The sequence below is a fragment of the Hyaena hyaena genome, unplaced genomic scaffold, assembly GCF_003009895.1.
Source record: "Hyaena hyaena isolate Hyena2069 unplaced genomic scaffold, ASM300989v1 scaffold_283, whole genome shotgun sequence".
NCBI lineage: Eukaryota > Metazoa > Chordata > Mammalia > Carnivora > Hyaenidae > Hyaena > Hyaena hyaena.
This window is the reverse complement of record NW_024080916.1, coordinates 430,680-449,885: the sequence shown is the minus strand read 5'-3', so window position 1 is coordinate 449,885 and position 19,206 is coordinate 430,680. Positions and strand designations below refer to the sequence as shown.

General features: G+C 36.2%; 1 protein-coding gene across 9 annotated transcripts in view; it reads left to right on the top strand.

Annotated features, from left to right (window-relative positions):
• Positions 1 to 19,206, top strand: part of GULP1 (GULP PTB domain containing engulfment adaptor 1) — a 277,575-nt gene that overhangs the window by 142,641 nt on the left and 115,728 nt on the right. The gene's annotated exons all lie outside the window — the stretch shown is intronic.

Below are 19,206 nucleotides of genomic sequence, written 5' to 3'. Positions count from 1 at the left end.
CTTTAAGTGGGGGAGGGGCAGAGAGAGAGAGACACACACAGAATCTGAAGCAGGCTTCAGGCTCCAGGCTCTGAGCTAGCTGTCAGCACAGAGCCTGATGTAGGGCTTGAGCCCACGGTCATGACCTGAGCCGAAGTCAGATGCTTAACCAACTGAGCCACCCAGGTGCCCCTAGAGGAATACATTTTAAATGGCATCACTGCAGGGGCATCTGGATAGCTCAGTCAATTGAGCATCAGACTCTTGATTTCAGCTCAGGTTATGGTCTTCTGGTTTGGTTCATGGGGTCAAACCCTGCATAGGGCTCCACTTTCACAGCATGAAGCCTGCTTGGGATTCTTTCCCTCTCCCTCTGCCACTCCCCTGCTCACGCTCTCCCCACCTCTCTCAAAATAAATAAGTAACCTTTAGTAAGTAAGTAAGTAAGTAAATAAATAAATAAATAAATTACATCAAAGCAATTCAAGTATATTGAAGTGCATGGTTTCTACACATATAGAAATGCATCTGTATATAATAAATTACATTTTTAATCTGAAAGCAAAGATAGATGTATCTCAATTTATGATAGTATTATGTTTAAAACATTATTTCCCTAATAGATGAAGCAAAATTTTAAAAATAGAGATGTGTAGAATTAGGATGGATTGTTTTGTCATTGTTTGAGTATTTTTATAATACGGGGTCATTAAAAGTAAGTGTACCACACTATGGTATTTAATATTTTCTAACCAACACAATTAGCTTTCTAAATAAAAGAAGATTAGGGCCAACCAGTCTTGTTATTCCAAGATAGACATGTTTTTCTTCTGTCTGGCTGTTTCAAAATCTGAAGCTCATGTATTTGTGACTCTTTTTTTTATAAGTTAAGGATAATGAAAGGAAAGCAAGCAACAAATCCAGAAGCAAGTGTGTTTAGGTAGAGAAATTACAGAATGAGGAGGCTTTTCACCTGCAGGCCACTGGGCCAAGAGCAGAGCTAGCCTGTGAGGATTGTGTCTGATGGCAGTTTTATAATATAAAATAAAAACTGAGAGGGACACACATTACATGGTCCAAATCCTTTTGTTAAATATTAAAAATGCCAAAGAATATAAAGAGATTATGTTCTCCCCCAACATATTTATGAGCTCTTCAAACCCACCTTACTTAAAAGTGTTTTCCCATTTTATCTTCTGCAGTTCTTACCAACCAAGATTTTCTAAGGCTTCTTTCTGAATTTTCTCCAATGAACATATTGTATACTGTTAAATGGTTTCAAAACAATAAATGCTAGACTTCCTGCCCCATCCCCATTGCTGACATTGTGACATGTGCCCTGCTTCTTACATGAGAGTTGCTCCTCATGTAAGACTTGCTAGTCCAAAGTAATCCATGTTGTTAATTTTCTTTGTTTTTTTATTTTGTTTTAATTTTTAAAGGTTTTATTTTTATTAATCCTTACACCCAACATGGGGCTCAAACTCACAACCCTGAGATCAAGAGTGACATGTTCTACTGACTGAGCCAGCCAGGTGCCCCCACACTGTTATTTTTTGTAATATTTTTGTTTCTATAGATAGTATGTTAATATTTTACTAATACCTTGGCATGGTATATTTCAAAAGTAGTAAATAAATCCTTAAGAATATTAGAGATTACAGGGGGTGCCTGGGCGGCTCAGTCAGTTAAGCATCAGACTTCGGCTCAGGTCATGATCTCATGGTTCACGGATTTGAGCCCCAAGTCAGGCTTTTTGCTGACAGCTTGAAGCCTTGACCCTGCTTCAGATTCTGGGTCTCCCTCTCTCTCTCTGCCCCTCCCCCACTCATTCTCTCTCTCTCTCTCTCTCTCTCTCTCTCTCTGTCTCTCTCTCACTCACTCTCTCTCTGTCTCTCTCTCTCTCAAAAATAAATAAAACATTAAAAAAACAATATTAGAGATTACAGAATTAAGTGGTAGGTAACACAATGGAAATATTAAATACTGTATACCTCTGTGTCATACACATATAAGACACTAATAAAATGGTGAGAATTCAAAAATATTGATATATTTACAAATATAAATGTTTATACATATTAAAATTACTATTACTCTAAAAATTATTTCACCCTAAAAATGATTTCTGGTTTTTGGCTACCTTTGGTCCTTCTAGGAAATGTTTACAAGAATGTTTTTATTCTGTGCTGTTAGAAGAATCAGCATCTACATTGGTTTGAGAATATGACTCAAAAATCCCTATCTCTTAATAAGACTTTGAAAAAACCAGAACTGAGCAAAAATACTAGTATTCATCACAAATCATAGGGTACTGGGAGCCCTTAGTGTTCCTTTTGCTTTGCAATGAGCAATGGCTAATTAATAACAATTATTGGCATATTTGAAGACGCAGAACAAGAGTTTTATGTGGTGTGGATTATTGCCTTTTTCTCTGAATAATTTGCTCAAAAGAAAAGGTCACTCTTAAACTGTATCACTTCATTTGGTGTCTAGGCCAAGGAGAAAAAGGAAACTATTCCATTAGTAGGATGGAGGCCAGAAATCTGAAAAGAGATAGGTAGTTGTTGCAAGATTTCCAGGAAAAGATCTTCTAGACTGGAAATATGAGGTTTTCTAGTTCTAGACACAAATGCCTGGATGCCCTTGGTGCTCCTCTCTTTCCCCTCAATAGCTACAGATTCCACTGGACACTAGCTTCCTAGCCCAGACTTGCTCGCTCTTTCTTGTAGATCAGAGTCAAAAGAATCTAGTTGAAATTGGGCTAGAAGACTTACCTTTGAAAAGGATGGAGAAGTCCAAAACTTAAAACTCTTGGTACTAATGATAAAGATATGAGTAACTTTAGTCACCGATCCACCTTTGTGTTGAAATTCACATTAAGCACTGGGATACTAAAATTTATTTTTCCCTTCTGCTTCTTATCTGTGCTACCCTATAAGAATATCTTTAAGAAAGACTTCTTAGGTATTAATGTGTTAGTGTGACAAACATAATATGTCAGAATGTACATATGTGTAGTTTTCCTTCTTGGTTACTAAACTGTAGACAAGTTTTTTAACTATGGTAACTTAAAAATATTTCTAGAACAGTAAATTATAATTGAAAATTCATGTTAATTACAAGAAAGCAATATGATAAGAGAAAACACTTGTTTGTTGTGGTTCCTAAGGCTGGACTAATGTCATAGGCAAGTCTTAATTCAATAATTTACAAAGACACTTTTGCCTCTTTTTTCTGTCTTCCTTGCCTGGAAAAATTTTAACTCCTATTGATCACTATGTATTCTTCCACACTTAAGCGGATAATGTGGCTGGAACAAACAGACACATATGCACACATGAACTTCTATGGTCATGTTCATTAGCCTTACTTTAGTTTTTGCTTTTTTTTAATGTTTTTATACGTTTCTTTTTTTTTTAAATTGTTTTAATGATTTTATTTATTCTGAGAAAGATAGAGAGACAGCGTGAGCAGGGCAGGGTCAGAGAGAGAGGGAGACACAGAATCTGAAGCAGGCTCCAGGCTCTGAGCTAGCTGTCAGCACAGAGCCCGATGCGGGGCTCGAACCCACAAACCGTGAGATCATGACCTGAGCCGAAGTCGGACTCTCAACCGACTGAGCCACCCAGGCGCCCCTGCCTTACTTTATGTTTAGATTGCAGTCCTCATCAGGTCATTAAAATTGTCGAGAGATTCAGCAGCCTTGCCTCTTCCATTTGCTCTTCTATTTATGATGGCTGTTTCCAGTCCCCTGCTCTCCTCTCTCCTGTCCTCTCCCCCTTTCCTCTCCTCTTCTGTTTCCTTAGAACTAATGACCTACTTCTTATTTAAGTGATAAAATACATGCAATTAGAAGAGAAATTCCATATTTCCTCGTCACTAAATCTACTGAACTACTAAGTATTTTAAGTGTCCTGATGACTCAGACTTCCCTTCTGTTATAAGGAGCAAACTGCCTCTTTTTTATATAAGGACAGTTGCTTCACTTATGGATTTGACCCTATCCCTTCATGCCTGCTTACAGAATTTGTTCCTACATTTATTCTCTCTCTTTTCTGCATCATCGGTTTTTTCCTGTTAAAGTGCCTTTCCCGTCAGTGTACATACATGTGCAGTAGTACCCAACAAAATGTTTATTCCTTGAGTCTGTGTCACTCTTCAGTCCTGCCCTGTGGCTTGCTTCCATTTATAGAAAAATTCCTTGAGTATCTCCACTTCCTGTCTCTACAGCCTTACTTTTTATTTTCTCACAAACCAACAACACCAGTCAGGCTATATTAGCCCCTTCACCCCTGAAACTATGATGCAAAAATCACCGATAATCTCCATGTTGTGAAACCAATAGGCATTTCTCAGGCTTTTCCTTTATAGACAGTTGAGTATTAGTTAATCTTCTCTTAATGAAAACATTCTTCATTTGGATGCCAAAGCTGCACACTTTTCTTGATTTTCATTTGGCTTCAGTGGCCCTTCTGTCTTATAGCTGATCTTATTCTGTGTAATTTATAAAATTTGGCATGCCTTTAGACTGAGTAATCATTTTTCTGTTTACACCCACTTCCTAGCTGACTTTACCATCTATAAACTGGCCTCTTGACAAATTATATCTCTGTTCCTCCTCTACCTGCCAGTCCCAAATTCCATATCCAATCATTCACTCAGTATCTCTTCTTAGGTGTCTGATAGATATTTCAGAACAAGTGTATCTAAAACAGAATTCTTTTGGGCTTTCCCCAAGAGTCCCCTTCTCAATAAATGACACTATGATATACTCAGTTAAAAAGAAAAGGAAAGTAGTCATTGTCCTTGAGTTTTCTTTCTGACTCTCAAAATCCTTCCATCAATTAGACTGGTCAGCTCTCTCTTTGAAATATAAATCAAACAATACTGCAAAGAATCTGAGGACATGACACAGTGAAAAAAGTGGGCAATTACCATTGCCCAATTGACTAGTGGAGATAGAGAAAAAAAAAGAGAGATGTGAAAGGGCTGACATTAATCATTTCAGGAATGTAGGAGGCAAGATTTTCTCCTTAGAATATGACTTGACAAGAGTAGAAAATATTTGAACAGCTGCTGTGAGGTATCAAAGAACAAGAAATAAAGGAACATAGTAGCTGTGAGGGCCCTCTAGATGTCTCACTTTTGTGGAAAATGTGGTTTTTACAATTTCAAATGATCTTCTGCTTCCTCTTGGTCTCAAGGACAGGGCTGTGACATCACCTCATAAATGCACAAGATTTCATGCACTAAATAGAGAAGAGTGGCAAGAGAGTGCCTGCCTTGTACTAAGATTTATATATTGATTGTGGGTACAAAGTACTGAAATAATCAGTCTTCAGGGATGTTCAAAGCCACTGTTTTTCCTCTATTTTATTCCCTTTTTTGCCATTCCTTATCCCCTTTCTCCTCTTCACAGCAGTTTATTTTTAATGTACTACTTTTTGTTTGTATTTCTAAAATTTTAATTCCCGTATAGTTAACATGCAGTGTTATATTAGTTTCAGGTGTATATTATACTGATTGAGCATTTGTATACATTACTCAGCACTCATCATGCTAAATGTGTTCTTAATCCCCTTCACCTATTTCACCCATCCCCTAACCCCCATATTTGTTCTTTTAAAATCAGTATTGGGGTCGCCCCTGGGTGGCTCAGTCAGTTGAGCATTGAAATTTTGATTTCCACTCAGGTCATGATCCAAGGGTCATGGTATTCAGCCCGAATAAAGCTCTGCACTGAGCATAGAGCCTGCTTAAGTTTCTTTCTCTCTCTCTCTTTGCCCTTCTCCCCCACTCTCTTTCTTTAAAAATAAATAAATAAACAATTATTGTTTTGCATATAGGCGTTTAATTTGGGGGTTATCTGGCTCACCTTATTTGTTGCAGTCAGCATTGTTGCTAAGATCAATTCATGTTGTTATGCGCTTATTTAATCATTATTTTCAGTTGATCAGAGTGCTCCATGATGTCCTGCCACATCTTGCCTATCTCTTCTGCTGGTGATAGACAGCAAGATTACCTCCAACTCCTTGTCACCACAAACAATAATGAGATTTCTCACAGATCTCTTCTGTGGATCCATGAGAACTCCTTTGGGAAGAATATTCAGGAATGGAGTCTCTGAGTTATGGGGGGAATATGTACATTTAATTTGTTAAGCATTATTTCTTCAGATGAGTCACGCCGTTTCTATGTTGTCATCAGTAGTGCATGAAAAGTAACTGTGTTTTCCTCAACTCTTTTTGCACATTAGAATTACCTGAAGGGTTCTTAAACATTATTATAGCCAGGACCCTTTATTCTGATGTAAACGGACTGAGTGAATCTTTGACATTTCATAGCTTTTTATTTCTTCCAGATGATTCCAATGAATATGTAACTAGGGGAACCATTGTTATAATCTCACATCATTACCAGTGTTTGGCATACTATAATATTCTGACTTTTTCAGTCAAATTAGTATAAAATAATATGGTTTAAATTTGCATTTTGGCGATTATTCATGGTTTTGAGCATTTGTTTACGTGCTTAATAGCATTTTGGACTGCCTATTCTATACCTTGGTAGTTCTTATCATTTGTTCCTTTTCCTTCTGGGTTACGTACTTTTTCTTACTGTTTTTTTAGGAAAGTCTGTGTTTTTTAGACATTACTTCTTTATCACAGTTAGAGAGGGAAACCATTTTTTCCCTCAGATTTTCAGTTATCTATTATCCTTTCTATAGTAGCCTTTTCTGAAAAGAAATGTTTATGATGTAATCAAGTTGATTTTTTCTTTATTTTTCAAAAAATTCTTCCCTTACTCTAAGTCAAAATAATATTCTTTTATATTTTCTTATATTTTGTGGCTTTTATTTCTTACTCATAAAGTTATTAATTTGGTTCCCAAAGCCAAATGTAAAATGTAGTAGACATGTATTTTTCTGTCTTATTGCATATTTTCTATTTAGTGTGCTTTGTTTTTTATTTTTCTTCATTTCCTACTGTCAACTAGATAAAGGTTTTTTGACTGACTTAAAGTGTATATATTGTAGTTTTGCTTTTAATGGTAGTTGCCCTCAAGACACATTTCCAATCTTATGTTCTCACATTAATCCCTTAAATTTTAACATCTGTAACTTCTCAACAGTGAGTACTAAACTACATTTCATGTCTCTGGTTTTTTTCTCTGTGCTCCACTATGTGGCAAATGTTTATTAAGATTTTCAGTTTCATGTTGTTATGAATATGTGTATGTGTATGTGTGTATGTGTCTAACTCTTCCTTTATATTTACATATTCACATATCCTTCTATGCGTCTATCTTATTTTCTTCCCTTTTTTACTCCTACATTAGCTATTATTGTCTTTAGAATAAAATACCTTGATAAAATGTATGGTAATACTATAGTGCTTTTATCTTTTACCAAAAAAAGCTGAATTTTTTCTATTCTTATTTTAATACTACCAAGAGTATCTTCATTATTATTTTTTTACCTTTTCAGTAAAAAAAAAAAGTAAAAGTACTTTATCTTTTCAGTGGTAAAAATTCTGAGGCATTGTATGTCTTCAAGATTTTAGTTTACTTTATTTTAGTTTAGTTTATTTAGTAACCTCTACACCTAACGTGAGGCTAGAACTTAGACCCTGAGATCAGGAGTCACAGGCTCTACTGACTAAGCCAGCCAGGTGCCACAGCATTGTATGTCTTTATTACCCCCTCACTCTATACTATAGTTACTCTATATAACATTCATGGTTCAAAGTTCTTTTCTTTTAGGGATGCCTAGGTGGCTCACTTAATTAAGGGTCTGACTTTGGTTCAGGCCATGATCTCATGGTTCCTGCGTTTGAGCCCTGCATCAAGCTCTGTGCCTCTGTGCTGACAGCTTGGAGCCTGGAACCTGCTTCAGGTTATGTCTCCAACTCTCTCAGCCCCTCCATACAATACTTGTGGCATTGTTCAGGTCTTGGCAAAACACCTTTGTCACTGCCTCAAGAAAGCCCAATACAAAATAAGCACAGTGGGTTTCAGAGTAGCAGTTCAGTGGTCTTGTTTATTTCTGGGTTTAACTGTTAGGGTCTATAGTTGAGCAAAAAGGCTCACTGACAATATTAATATTTTCCTTTTGGTTCACTTATTAATGATTTCTTGTTCTTTTCCCATTTACAAATATTTCTTCCTGTGTCCTTAGCTAAACACTGCTTTTATTCCATTCTATTATTAGAATTTTGTTTCTATGAAAAGATTAACCTAGATAAAGAATATTGCCTATGTTTTATTGGAGTTATTTTTTTCTTCATTTTTGGCATTGAAACAGTTACACTGTTTGCTTGACTTTAATGGAACTTTTGTCTGAAAATATGCATGGTTTTATCAAATTGTTCATTATATTGTTTCAACACATATATTATTTCAATAGATTTTTTTATGTCCAACAAAAGATATATTTCTTATGTCAAAAAAATGATCATGGTTGTTAATCATTTTGGGCTGGTTTCTAATGTTTTCTTTGATGAAAAGGTACATTGTCTTTATTTTTATAATTCATCATAATTGTGTGCAGTATGTGTAACAAGGTAATCAATTACTAAGCAGCTTCACAGAGGTTCTTAATTCTGAAAATATCTTCCAATTAAGATTTTTTTAGTTATACATTTTTAACAGACTTTGGGAGCTAAGATATATATTTGTATTACAATAAAATATATATTGGTTTAGAAAACTTAATCTGTTGATTTGCTGTTGATTTGTAATTTAGTAGATATTTACTATTGATAGGAACTACATCCTAGGGATGCAAGGATAACAAAAATTTTAAAACCCAGATTCATTTACCTTTCTAGGACATTCTTGCAATTCATTTTATGCTGAAATGAAAGCATTCATTAGTGCAAGAGAATGAAAGGTCTAGTTCCATTTGAGTAAATACATTGAAAGGAAAAATTTTCGAATTAGTTGAGTTAGTTCAGTGAATTATGTTAGGGTTAGTTGCCAGAAATCCTTCTTTTTTTTTTAATTAAAAATAAATTTTTTAAATATTTATTTTTGAAAGACAGCATGAACAGGGGAGGGCAGAGAGAGAAGGAGACACAGAATCCTAGGCAGACTCCAGATTCTGCGCTGTTAGCACAGAGCCTGATGAAGGGCCCAAACCCAGGAACTGAGAGATCCTGACCTGAACCAAAGTCGGATGCTCAACAGAGTGAGCCACCCAGGCGCCCCAGACCTTCTTTGAAAGATTACTACAATGAAGGGAGGTGGGAAAATTGTAATAGGAAGAATTTGCCAACCATAGATTTATAGGCATCTCAAAGGCTAGGCAGAAAAGGACTTTTCTTTTATAAGGAAGAGTAAACAAGGCTAGAAAGAATGGGATGTGGGAAGGTAGGACAAATGATAGTGGTGTGATTAGGGGCAGGAGACCAGAGAATATATTATCGCTTAGGTCAGCCTATTTTTAGGAGAGATTATGAAGGGCAAGTCTATTAAACTGAGGGTAGGTCAAAGCTAAGGATTCTGGAGGAAAGAAGTTTAGATAAAGTATATAGCTTTACTCACCAGATTTGTCCCTGACACATATAGTTCAGCTAATCATTTATGAAGCAAAGAATGGAAATTTGGAGGGTCTTTGTTTGGCCTTGGCTTGAGTAAACATGGGGAGTGCCTTGAATCTTATCTACATCGTATGGGGAAGGGTGGTTCTTTTCATTTCCAAAACACAAAGGGGTGGGAGATTTCCTCAAACTTTGTTATTTTCTAAGATCACAGAGTGGGAGTAAGTTCAACATTGTCAGGATGGTGATAAAGATAAAGAGATTTCTGAAGATAAGTGTTTTGGCAGCTATATGTGAAAGACTGGTAGAAACCCAAAGGAAGGAGAGAGAATTTAAGAATATTGTAGTCCCACTAAAGTTAAAAATAGGATATGTATGATTGCAGTGACAGAGACAGAATGTATTTTTAGCTGTGGCTGAGCGGTATTGTGTGTGGGTAAGTGCAGTGGTAATATCCAGCACTGCCTCTGACAGTAAGGAAATATGATTTCCCAGTATAAATATTTGAAAGTTCTGTTTTCAAGGATTAGATTTCCTGTCCATCAATTCTCTCCCAGTGAAACCATTGACATTGTGATATACTCTGGATATCAAGTAAAAAGATAAAGGATTTCTTTTGAGGGCTGCTTTAAAATCTGGTAAAAGAATAATCCCTCTCTTTTACTATCTTAAAACTCTCTTAAAATAAATCTATGAAATGATGAAAATGGTAAGTCTATGCACATTTTTAATTACTGTTTGTTGGAATTTAATGTAAAGATTAAAAAAATTGTGCTTATGGTAAAGATAAATCTAAAATGAACTGACATTAAAGCAAAAGACTTAAATAAAAACATGGAAAAAATAATCCTTTCAAGTTTAAAAAAATTCTGCTGGTTAAATGTAAAGATAAAATTGGCTTTATTCAACAACTCATGAATTAGGCAGCACCTCATCTAGCAAATAAAAGGGAGTTCTGAGAAGCTGCACAAAATGGAAGGATTTTATAGGCAGCAATAGGGCAAGAAAAGGAGGTTAATAGCGAAAGAAAAGAAAGAATTGTTTTTGCTAAGGTCACCTTCCCTGAGGGGGAAGGGTAGGGGGGTCTTAAGGTGCAGATTACTTCATAAAGCTGATCAGGAAATTCCAGACTGATTAGTTTAAAATTCCACAACTGGGAGAGGTTTAGGTATTAAGTCTTGAGGCTTAGCAAAAGTGACTCCATTCAGAGCCTGTTTCTTTTCAACAAAGTGAAATACTGTAATAAAAGGCAGAAAATTTGAAACTGAGTTAAAATTTTTTATATTGTTGCTCATAGTTTGTAGAGATCAACAGAATCTTAAAACAGCATATATTTTACAAATTCTGGTCTTAAAATCCAAAAAGTTTTGAGTCTTAGACTCTGATAGCATTAATTGAGTAGTCAAGCTGTTTTATTCTAGTCTTTCAAAGGAATTCAGATAGTTTTGCCAAAGATAATGTTACTTCAGTAATTAGATCCCCCAAGTTCTCTCCACAGTTAGGATGTGGATATCAAAGTGTTTGGTGAAATGACCAAAACAGCAGGTAGGAAAAGATAGAATTCTTGTGTGTACAATCAAAATAAAAAAGAACGAAAGCATACTGTTACGATTTTTAAAAAATGGAGAAAATATTGAGTAGGACTTCCACAATATACCTCAGAATCCAATATTCAAAGGGAACCTAACCAGGGACACTTAGTCTACGTATAGGAGAATCGTATGTATTGTAAATAATGTTTGTTTCAATACGCAGGGTTTTATTTGTCTTAAAATATATTTCTCTGAGCATAGTTTATTTACTGTGTGATTATCTCATTATAGAGTAAGGTAGCTAAGCTCTCATTTAGGACAGAAGATAATGAAGAAAACCCAGTGAGACAAATAGTTAATTGATCATTGAATGAAGTTTTAATGAAAATTCTCAGTATCTAATTGTTGAAACAGACTTTTAGGAGCCTGCCAAAGTGTAGCTCAGAATTGTACAGGCACTTAGGGAAGTATATTGGGATACTCATCATGCCCATGCAAAAGAGATTGCATTAGGCAGTTTTAGAATTCCAATACCTCTACTTCCCTGTAACTTTCACTCATTTGGTCTTAATGTTACTGCAAATACTCAGTGCCCAGGAAGAGGCAAGCAACATGCACTTGAATCAGAAAAGACTGTTTATTTCACAACAGTGCCTGATCCTCAGCCTTTGGTTTTACTGATCTTTTATACATATGTTGCTTCTGGGTTGGGTGGGACTAGTATAGTCAAATTTCTGGTTCCTGGCTGCTGGCCTATGCAAGAGGCTAGCAAGATTGCAGAAGGCAAAAGAATGCAAAAGGACTATCTGGCCCGGACATCTGGTTGGCCCTCTTTATCTGCGTTTACCATCTTTCCTTCTCACTAAGAGCAGAGAAAGACCCATGGATACCCTCATTCCAGAGGTGCTGAGTGGCAGCACCACCTCCAAATACAAGGGGTATCTCTGTAGTACCCAATCCCTGTAAGGAATTTTGTGGTGTCGCGATATTGCCATAATAATCACACAGATACATTTTGTATGATAGTTAGAAGTTTATCTCCTTGGAAGTGATTTTTGCATATACCGCATCCAAATCCTCTTAAAGCACAAAGTATTACTGTCAGAATAAAGTGGTTAAGATTGGGTAGCTTGCACTGTCTGAAAAGATAGGCTTTATTATGCCCCTTTTTCTTTTTGATTCATTATAGCCTTTATTCATTATAGCCTATTATTCAGTCTTGGCATTGACAGAATTTCAAGCCCTTTTTATTTTGTTCCACAGAACTGTATTCTAGACCTTGTATATTAAGGTCTTGCATAGAAGCTTCTTGCATAGAAGCCATTCTAAAGAGTTGACCAGGTGACCACATGTTCCCTTTAGCCCTTCCCCTGCCTCCAGTCGAGGATGTTACATAAGAGCCTAGAGGAGAGCCTCTGTGAGGCCAGTGGATGCTGTCTGAGGCTATTAGTGTGACAAGGAGCCCTGTGCCCCTAATCAACATGTGCTGCACATATTCTGCCCTTCTGCCCAGGACATTCTTTCTTGTCTCATCTGGGTGATGATTATTCACATCCACTTCGAAGCTTTCACTTTGAACAAGACAGTCATTTGTGTTTCATCCTCTAATTTTCAATGGTATCTCTCTCTAAAAGAGGTTGTCCCTATCTGCAGAGCCCCATACCCATTCTCTGCTACCTCTCAAAGATGATAAATTCTTTGAAAACAAGGACCATGGCATACTTATTTTTACTTCTCCATTCCTATAATGCTTGTCACATAATGTGGCCTTAACATGTATCGGTTGAAAGAGCAAAAGATTTTTAATGAATGTTATGACATATGGGTCAATACTGTAAAATATGGAAAAAATAATAGTAAGCATTTATATCCCAAGTCAGAGAATTTCAGAAATCACTAATGTTGCTATTTCTTAGCAAATTACAAATATTCTCTTTAACACAGATCATGTGGCTCTTCTCCTAGAAATGTGAAATTTCTCCATTTGTGTACTGGTTAGTTTTCTTGGCTACACTTAGATAGTATTGATCTACCAAAGCAAAACTTTTGCAAATTACAGTCATAAAGTACACTAAAGAAGAATATTATAAGATGTCTTAAAATTTGGAGATTTAAACAGAGAACCTATACAATAAATACTAATTAGATCAAGAACAGTCAAAATTGAGCTGAATTCTCCAAGTAGGATTTTGGAAGCTACATGAACTATGAGAAGCAATGAAGTTCTAGTAGTTAGCCACTATAGAGGTTTTAGCAACCAGGAGGGGTTAATATTTGGTCTAAAACTGGCTGACATTCTCTCATGATTACTTTCCTGAATTACGTATTCCAAAAAAACCCACATAAAACATTTGAGAGTAAAAAATTTCATTCACAGGAGAAACAACTGTGTTTTGTTTTGTTTTTTAACTTTACCTAATCTCTCTTCCTAGAACTAAACTTAATGATTAAGCTTCATTATTTTAGCATCATTTCTGATCTCAGGGTGAACAATAAGATTTTAAAGTAATTAATGACTTATGTTAATGTGGACTATGTTTAATCCATTTTAAAGTTCTTTAAAATTTTAACCTTGAAAGAATTTCAGGAAAATTTGATTTTAAATATACTGGTAAGGATAAAATGAAATTCAGAACTGGTTGTTTTATAGGTTTTAGTATCACACCATATATAGTTTCTTTAGTCATAACAAGATTGATTGATTGATTGATTGATTTTAAATAAGAGCTTAGGCAGCAGGTTTCAAAGCAAACAACTGCCATTCATTAAAAAGCCACTCTAAATTTCTTCTGAACTAGTTTATAAATATCAGTGGATTTCTTTCAGTAAATCAGTTTTCAAACTTTGATATGCTGGATTTATTCAAAGAAATGATTGTTGGCTCCAAACTTAATTTTAAAAATTAGGCCTACAAAAGGTTAAAGTTATAGAATGAATATAGAATGAATAGACCAAGTGACTTTATAGTAGTTCCTGATTATGAAATAAAATTGGGATAGAGGCACCTGGGTGGTACAGTAGGTTAAGTGTCTGACACTCGATGTTGGCTCAGGTCATGATCTCGTGGTTCCTGAGTTCCAGCCCATTGTTGGGCTCTGTGCTGACAGCACGGAGCCTGCCTGGGATTCGCCCTCTCTCTCAGTCTGTCTTCCCCCTCACCTGCTTGTGCTCTCTCTCTCTCTCTGAAAATAAATAAACTTTTAAAAAATTGAGATTAAAACAGTTCACCTAATGATGTCTATGTTTCTGGATCAGTTTTGATTGATTTTCCTCCCATTGTATATTGTATTCTTTTACTTCTTTGCATGCCTGATTTTTTTTTAATAGGATGCCAGACATTATGCATTTCACTATGTTTGGTATTGAGTATTTTTATATTCCTTAAAGTGTTTTTGAACACAGTTTTAGGATATGGTGAAGTTACTTGGAAATGGGTTAATTCTTTGGGGTCTTATTTTTAAAATTTGTTAAGTGGGTCCAAAGCAGCATTTATTCTAGCTTTAATTTTTTCCCACTTACAAGGTGAAGCACTGCTTAACTGATGTCCTGTGAACTATGAGCTTTTTCTTCCTTGCTGTGGGCCGTAGTGTGAGCTACAGGCACTGATCTCTTTGAACTTTGTGGATGACTGTTTACTCAGTCTTAGGAAGTAGTCATTACCAAGTTAAATTCTAAGACTTTTTTTTTAAGTTCATTTATTCATTTTGAGAGAGAGAGCTCAAGCAGGGGAGGGATAGAGAGAGGAGGGGAAAGAGAGAGAATCCCAAGTAGGCTCTGCACCGACTGTGTGGAGCCTGATGCAGGACTCAAACTCACCAACCATGAGATTATGACTTGAGCCGAAATCAAGAGTCCAATGCTTAACCAGCTGAGCCACCCAGGCATCCCAAATTATAAGGCTTTTTACAGGTATCTGTATTATTTCTCTGGAGCCCTTGCCTCTCCAGTGCTCTGATCTACAACACTAGTCACCTTCATTATACCACATTCTCAATGATAATCTCCTCAATTTAGGGAGGTTGCTGGAGTCTGACTGGGTTCCACATCCCTGCACCATAACCTGGAAACTGTATCTGTATTAAGCTGGGGAAATCATAGGGCCTCCCTTAATTGTTTGTATCCTTCATCAATCACTTTCCTTTGTTGTCTGATATTCAGAGTCTTGAGCGTTATTGTTTCATACATTTTTTCTCATCTTTTAGGTGTTTTAGATGGTAAGATAAATATAGCCTGTTACACCATCTTGTTAGAAGTAGAAGTGTGTAAATGGTCTATAGAGCTTTCTTTAATATATGGGAAGGTGGTAACATACATTTTTGAGGAAGGTTTGGACTAGTCAGTGAAAGGTAATGACCCTGTTTTGTTATATACCATTCAAAAATTAGTGTAAGTTCTCATATTATAACATATAGTATTATTAATCACAAAGAGTTTTATGTATATGTACACACACACACACACACACACACACACACACACAAGCCCCAACAGACACCTACAGAGACACACAGTCTCCAGTATTCAATCCCGAAGAGTATGAAGGTAAATGAGGATTCTCCCACACAACTCATGGCCATGTAAGTTGTTCCAGCCTCTGGTTTTGTTTTTTAATTGAACAACTCTTTTATGTTTAATTTAAAAAAAAAATAGAAAATCTAAATAGTAATACTTTAGACCTAGTATAATTTTTACTCTGGGATGCCACTTTATGGAAAAAATAGTCAAAAATATTTATGTCAGTTATTCTCTCTGTATATTATTTCACTAGATTTTAGAAATAATTATTTACTGAGAAGACAATAATGCATCCATGTGTAAGTAGCCACTGAAGCAATGTATATCAAAAGTTTGTTCAAAAAGAAAGATTTATATAATACTGTAAATTGAAACAAAGTAGGGCTATACAGAACTTATATTCTTAACCTTAAAATAGTAAGTTGATAACAATATATATCTTACTACTTCAGCTATAAAGTACTTTAAAACATGTTATTAATATATAAACATGAATACAGTGTAGTGAATGCTAACTTAGCATTATGTGTACTGTATTCTACACATGGGCATAGTGAACAAAACCGGTATCTGCTTATTTGCTAGTAGGGAATAAAGATCTGCTTTACAGAGAAGAGTAGAGTGTCTAGGATCAAATAAATATGCTAAAAAGTAATTGGAAAGTGAAATTATACTTTTTATTTACATGTTAAGAAACAGCTTATCTGATATTCACTGACATTTATATCTATGTGTTTTGTGAGCAGGTGACAATGCTTCTGGTGTTCTGGAGTCATGGAATTGTAGTGTCATTTTATACTCTCTTTATTCGGCCTGTTGAACTTTATACAGTCATGTTAAGTTTTTTTTTTCTTTTTTTTTTTTCTGTCTATATGTCTCCAGAGAGCTTATATTATAATCTTAATTTAAAATACACACAGTTGGGGGTGCTTGGGTGGCTCACTCAGTTGACTGTTTGACTCTTAATTTCGGCTCAGGTCATGATCCCAGGGTCGGGGATGAAGTCCTGCATCGGGCTTCATGCTGAGCATGGACCCTGCCTAAGATTTTCTCCTTCCCTGTGCCACTGACCCCTGTACGCTCTCTTTCTCTCTCTCTCAAAAAATAAATAAATAAACAAACAAAATAAACACTATTTTATGAAATTTAAAATTATGTGATACTAAATCCAATCGTTAATTTTTTAATTTATATTTTTGAGAGATACAAAGAGAGTGTGAGCAGGGGAGAGACAGGAAAGAGAGAGACAGAGAATCCTAAGTAGGCTCTGTGTGGTCAGAGAAGAGCCGAAAGTGGGGCTCAAACTCATGAAACTGGGAGATCATGACCTAAGCCTAAATCCAAGAGTCGGACTCTTAACCTACTGAGCCACCCAGGCTCCCCTTAAACTCCATCTCTGTATTTCACAATCTGCTATTGTGAACAACGTCCACTTGAGACATACTGAATTTGATCTACTGATTAATAGGCTTCATGGTAAATTTTGCTTATTTTTCCAGAGAAATCTAATCTTACATTTGGATACATTATGTATCTTTTCTGGTAGTTTTTGATCTTCATTTATTCTTCCAGGATAGTTTCTAGTTAGAAAAGTAACTTTTGGGAGGATAAAGAATATATTTTGTCCTAATGTATTCCCTTGCATACCTTGCTGAGTGCCAAGCACTGGTGGGATCAATAAATTATTCCAAAGTGAATCAATAAATTAATTGTAATAAGCTCATTTCAATCATGACTTCTCCAATAATAATATCCTTTATATTATACAAAAGAAACCATATTATATTGTTAGTATAAAGGACTTAATCGTTTTGGTGTTTTAGTTTTTAAAATATATTCTCTACCGGGGCGCCTGGGTGGCTTAGTCGGTTGAGCGTCTGACTTTCACTTAGGTCATGATCTCGCGGTTCGTGGGTTCGAGCCCCACGTCGGGCTCTGTGCTGACTGCCAGCTCAGAGCCTGGAGCCTGTTTCGGAGTCTGTGACTCCCTCTCTCTCTGACCCTCCCCTGCTCACGCTCTCTCTCTCTCTCTCTCCTAGAAATAAATAAAAATTTAAAAAAATATATTTTCTACCTATCTTCTATTAATGGCATATCATGAGAAAGTAAATAAAGTATGAGGTTAGAAAGAAAGTGATATTGTGTCATCATCTAAGTCTACAAAACAGTACTTAGTGATAATATTTAAAATTCTGTTAACTGTTTTAATTCTTTGGGAGTAGATACACCAGAACAGACATGGTAGTAATTTCATTTTAAAAATGACTTTTTAATAAAGAGTAATTTCTCTGTTGTGTTTTATTGCTTTGTAGGCTTAATGGTGAGAGTTATGGATGAAATGTTGGTATCCCTCCACCCCAAATTCACATGTTAAAATACTAACCCCCAAAGTGGTATTTGGAGATGGGGACTCTGGGACATAATTAGGTTTAGATGAGAAAATATGCATGAAGCCCCCATGATGGGATTTGTGTCTTTACAACAAGAGGAAAAATAAGAGCACCCTCTCTCTGCCATGTGAGGACATAGCCAGAAGGTGTCCATCTACAAGCCAGGAAGAAGGCCCTCACTAGAACCTCACTTGCTGGCACCCTGATCTCAAACCTCCATCCTCCAGTACTGCCAGTTAAAAATTTCTATAGTTTAAGTGTTGCAGTTCTGAAATTTTGTTAGGGCAGTCCAAGCCGACTAAGACAGAAGAAGCTGATCCTGGGAGGTGGAATGCTATTGTAACAACAAACCAAAATGTGGAAGTAGCTTTGGAACTGGGTGTTGGGGAGAAGCGGGAAGTGTTTCGAGGTGCGTGCTGGAAGATGCAGAGATTGCTGTGAGAGTACTGCTTAAGGCAACTCTGGTGAGGGCTCAGAGAGAAAAGAGGAGACCTGGAAAGCCTCCATCTTCTTAGAGAGTACATAATCATGAACAGAATGTTGGTAGATATGTGGATGGTAAAGGCCTTTCTGATGAGGTCTCAGATAGAAACCTGGAATATGTTATCAAACAATGGAGAAAAGGTGATTCTTGTTATAAAGTGGGCAAAGATCTTGCCTGAATTGTATTTGTGTTTTAGTATTTTGTGGAGGCTAGAATTTGTAATTGATGAAATCAGATATTTAGCTGAGAAAATTTCTAAGCAAAGTGCTGAAGGAGTGGCTTCGTTTCTTCTAACTGATTATAGTAAAATTTAAGAAGAAAAAAAGGAATTGTTAAACTAGAAAGAAGCAGTACTTATAGATTTGGAAAATTCTCAGCTTATCACTATAGCAGAGAATACTAGGGATGTGGCCAAACAACCCATTGCCAGTTTCAACTAAAGGGATGGAGATGGGATGAAATGAAGGAAGGCTTTTGGCTTTCTTAGTTCCCATAGGACTGCAACCCAGTTATTTTGCTGTGTACATGCACTGTTCTTCAAGGCTAGGGATAAATTGTTCCAAAGGCAAATTCAGAGAGCATCAGGGCTGCCTCCTTGGTTTTAAAGTGGGAGAGGGTGCCGTCATCCTGGTTTGAACAGATCAGGCAGCAGCTGCCCAGAGCATCATGGGGTGTAGGGCCACCTAGCAGAGCATGGTTGCAGAGGGACATGACCAGCACTGTCATAATCAAAGACTTCTGTTTATTCACTACTGTTAATAACC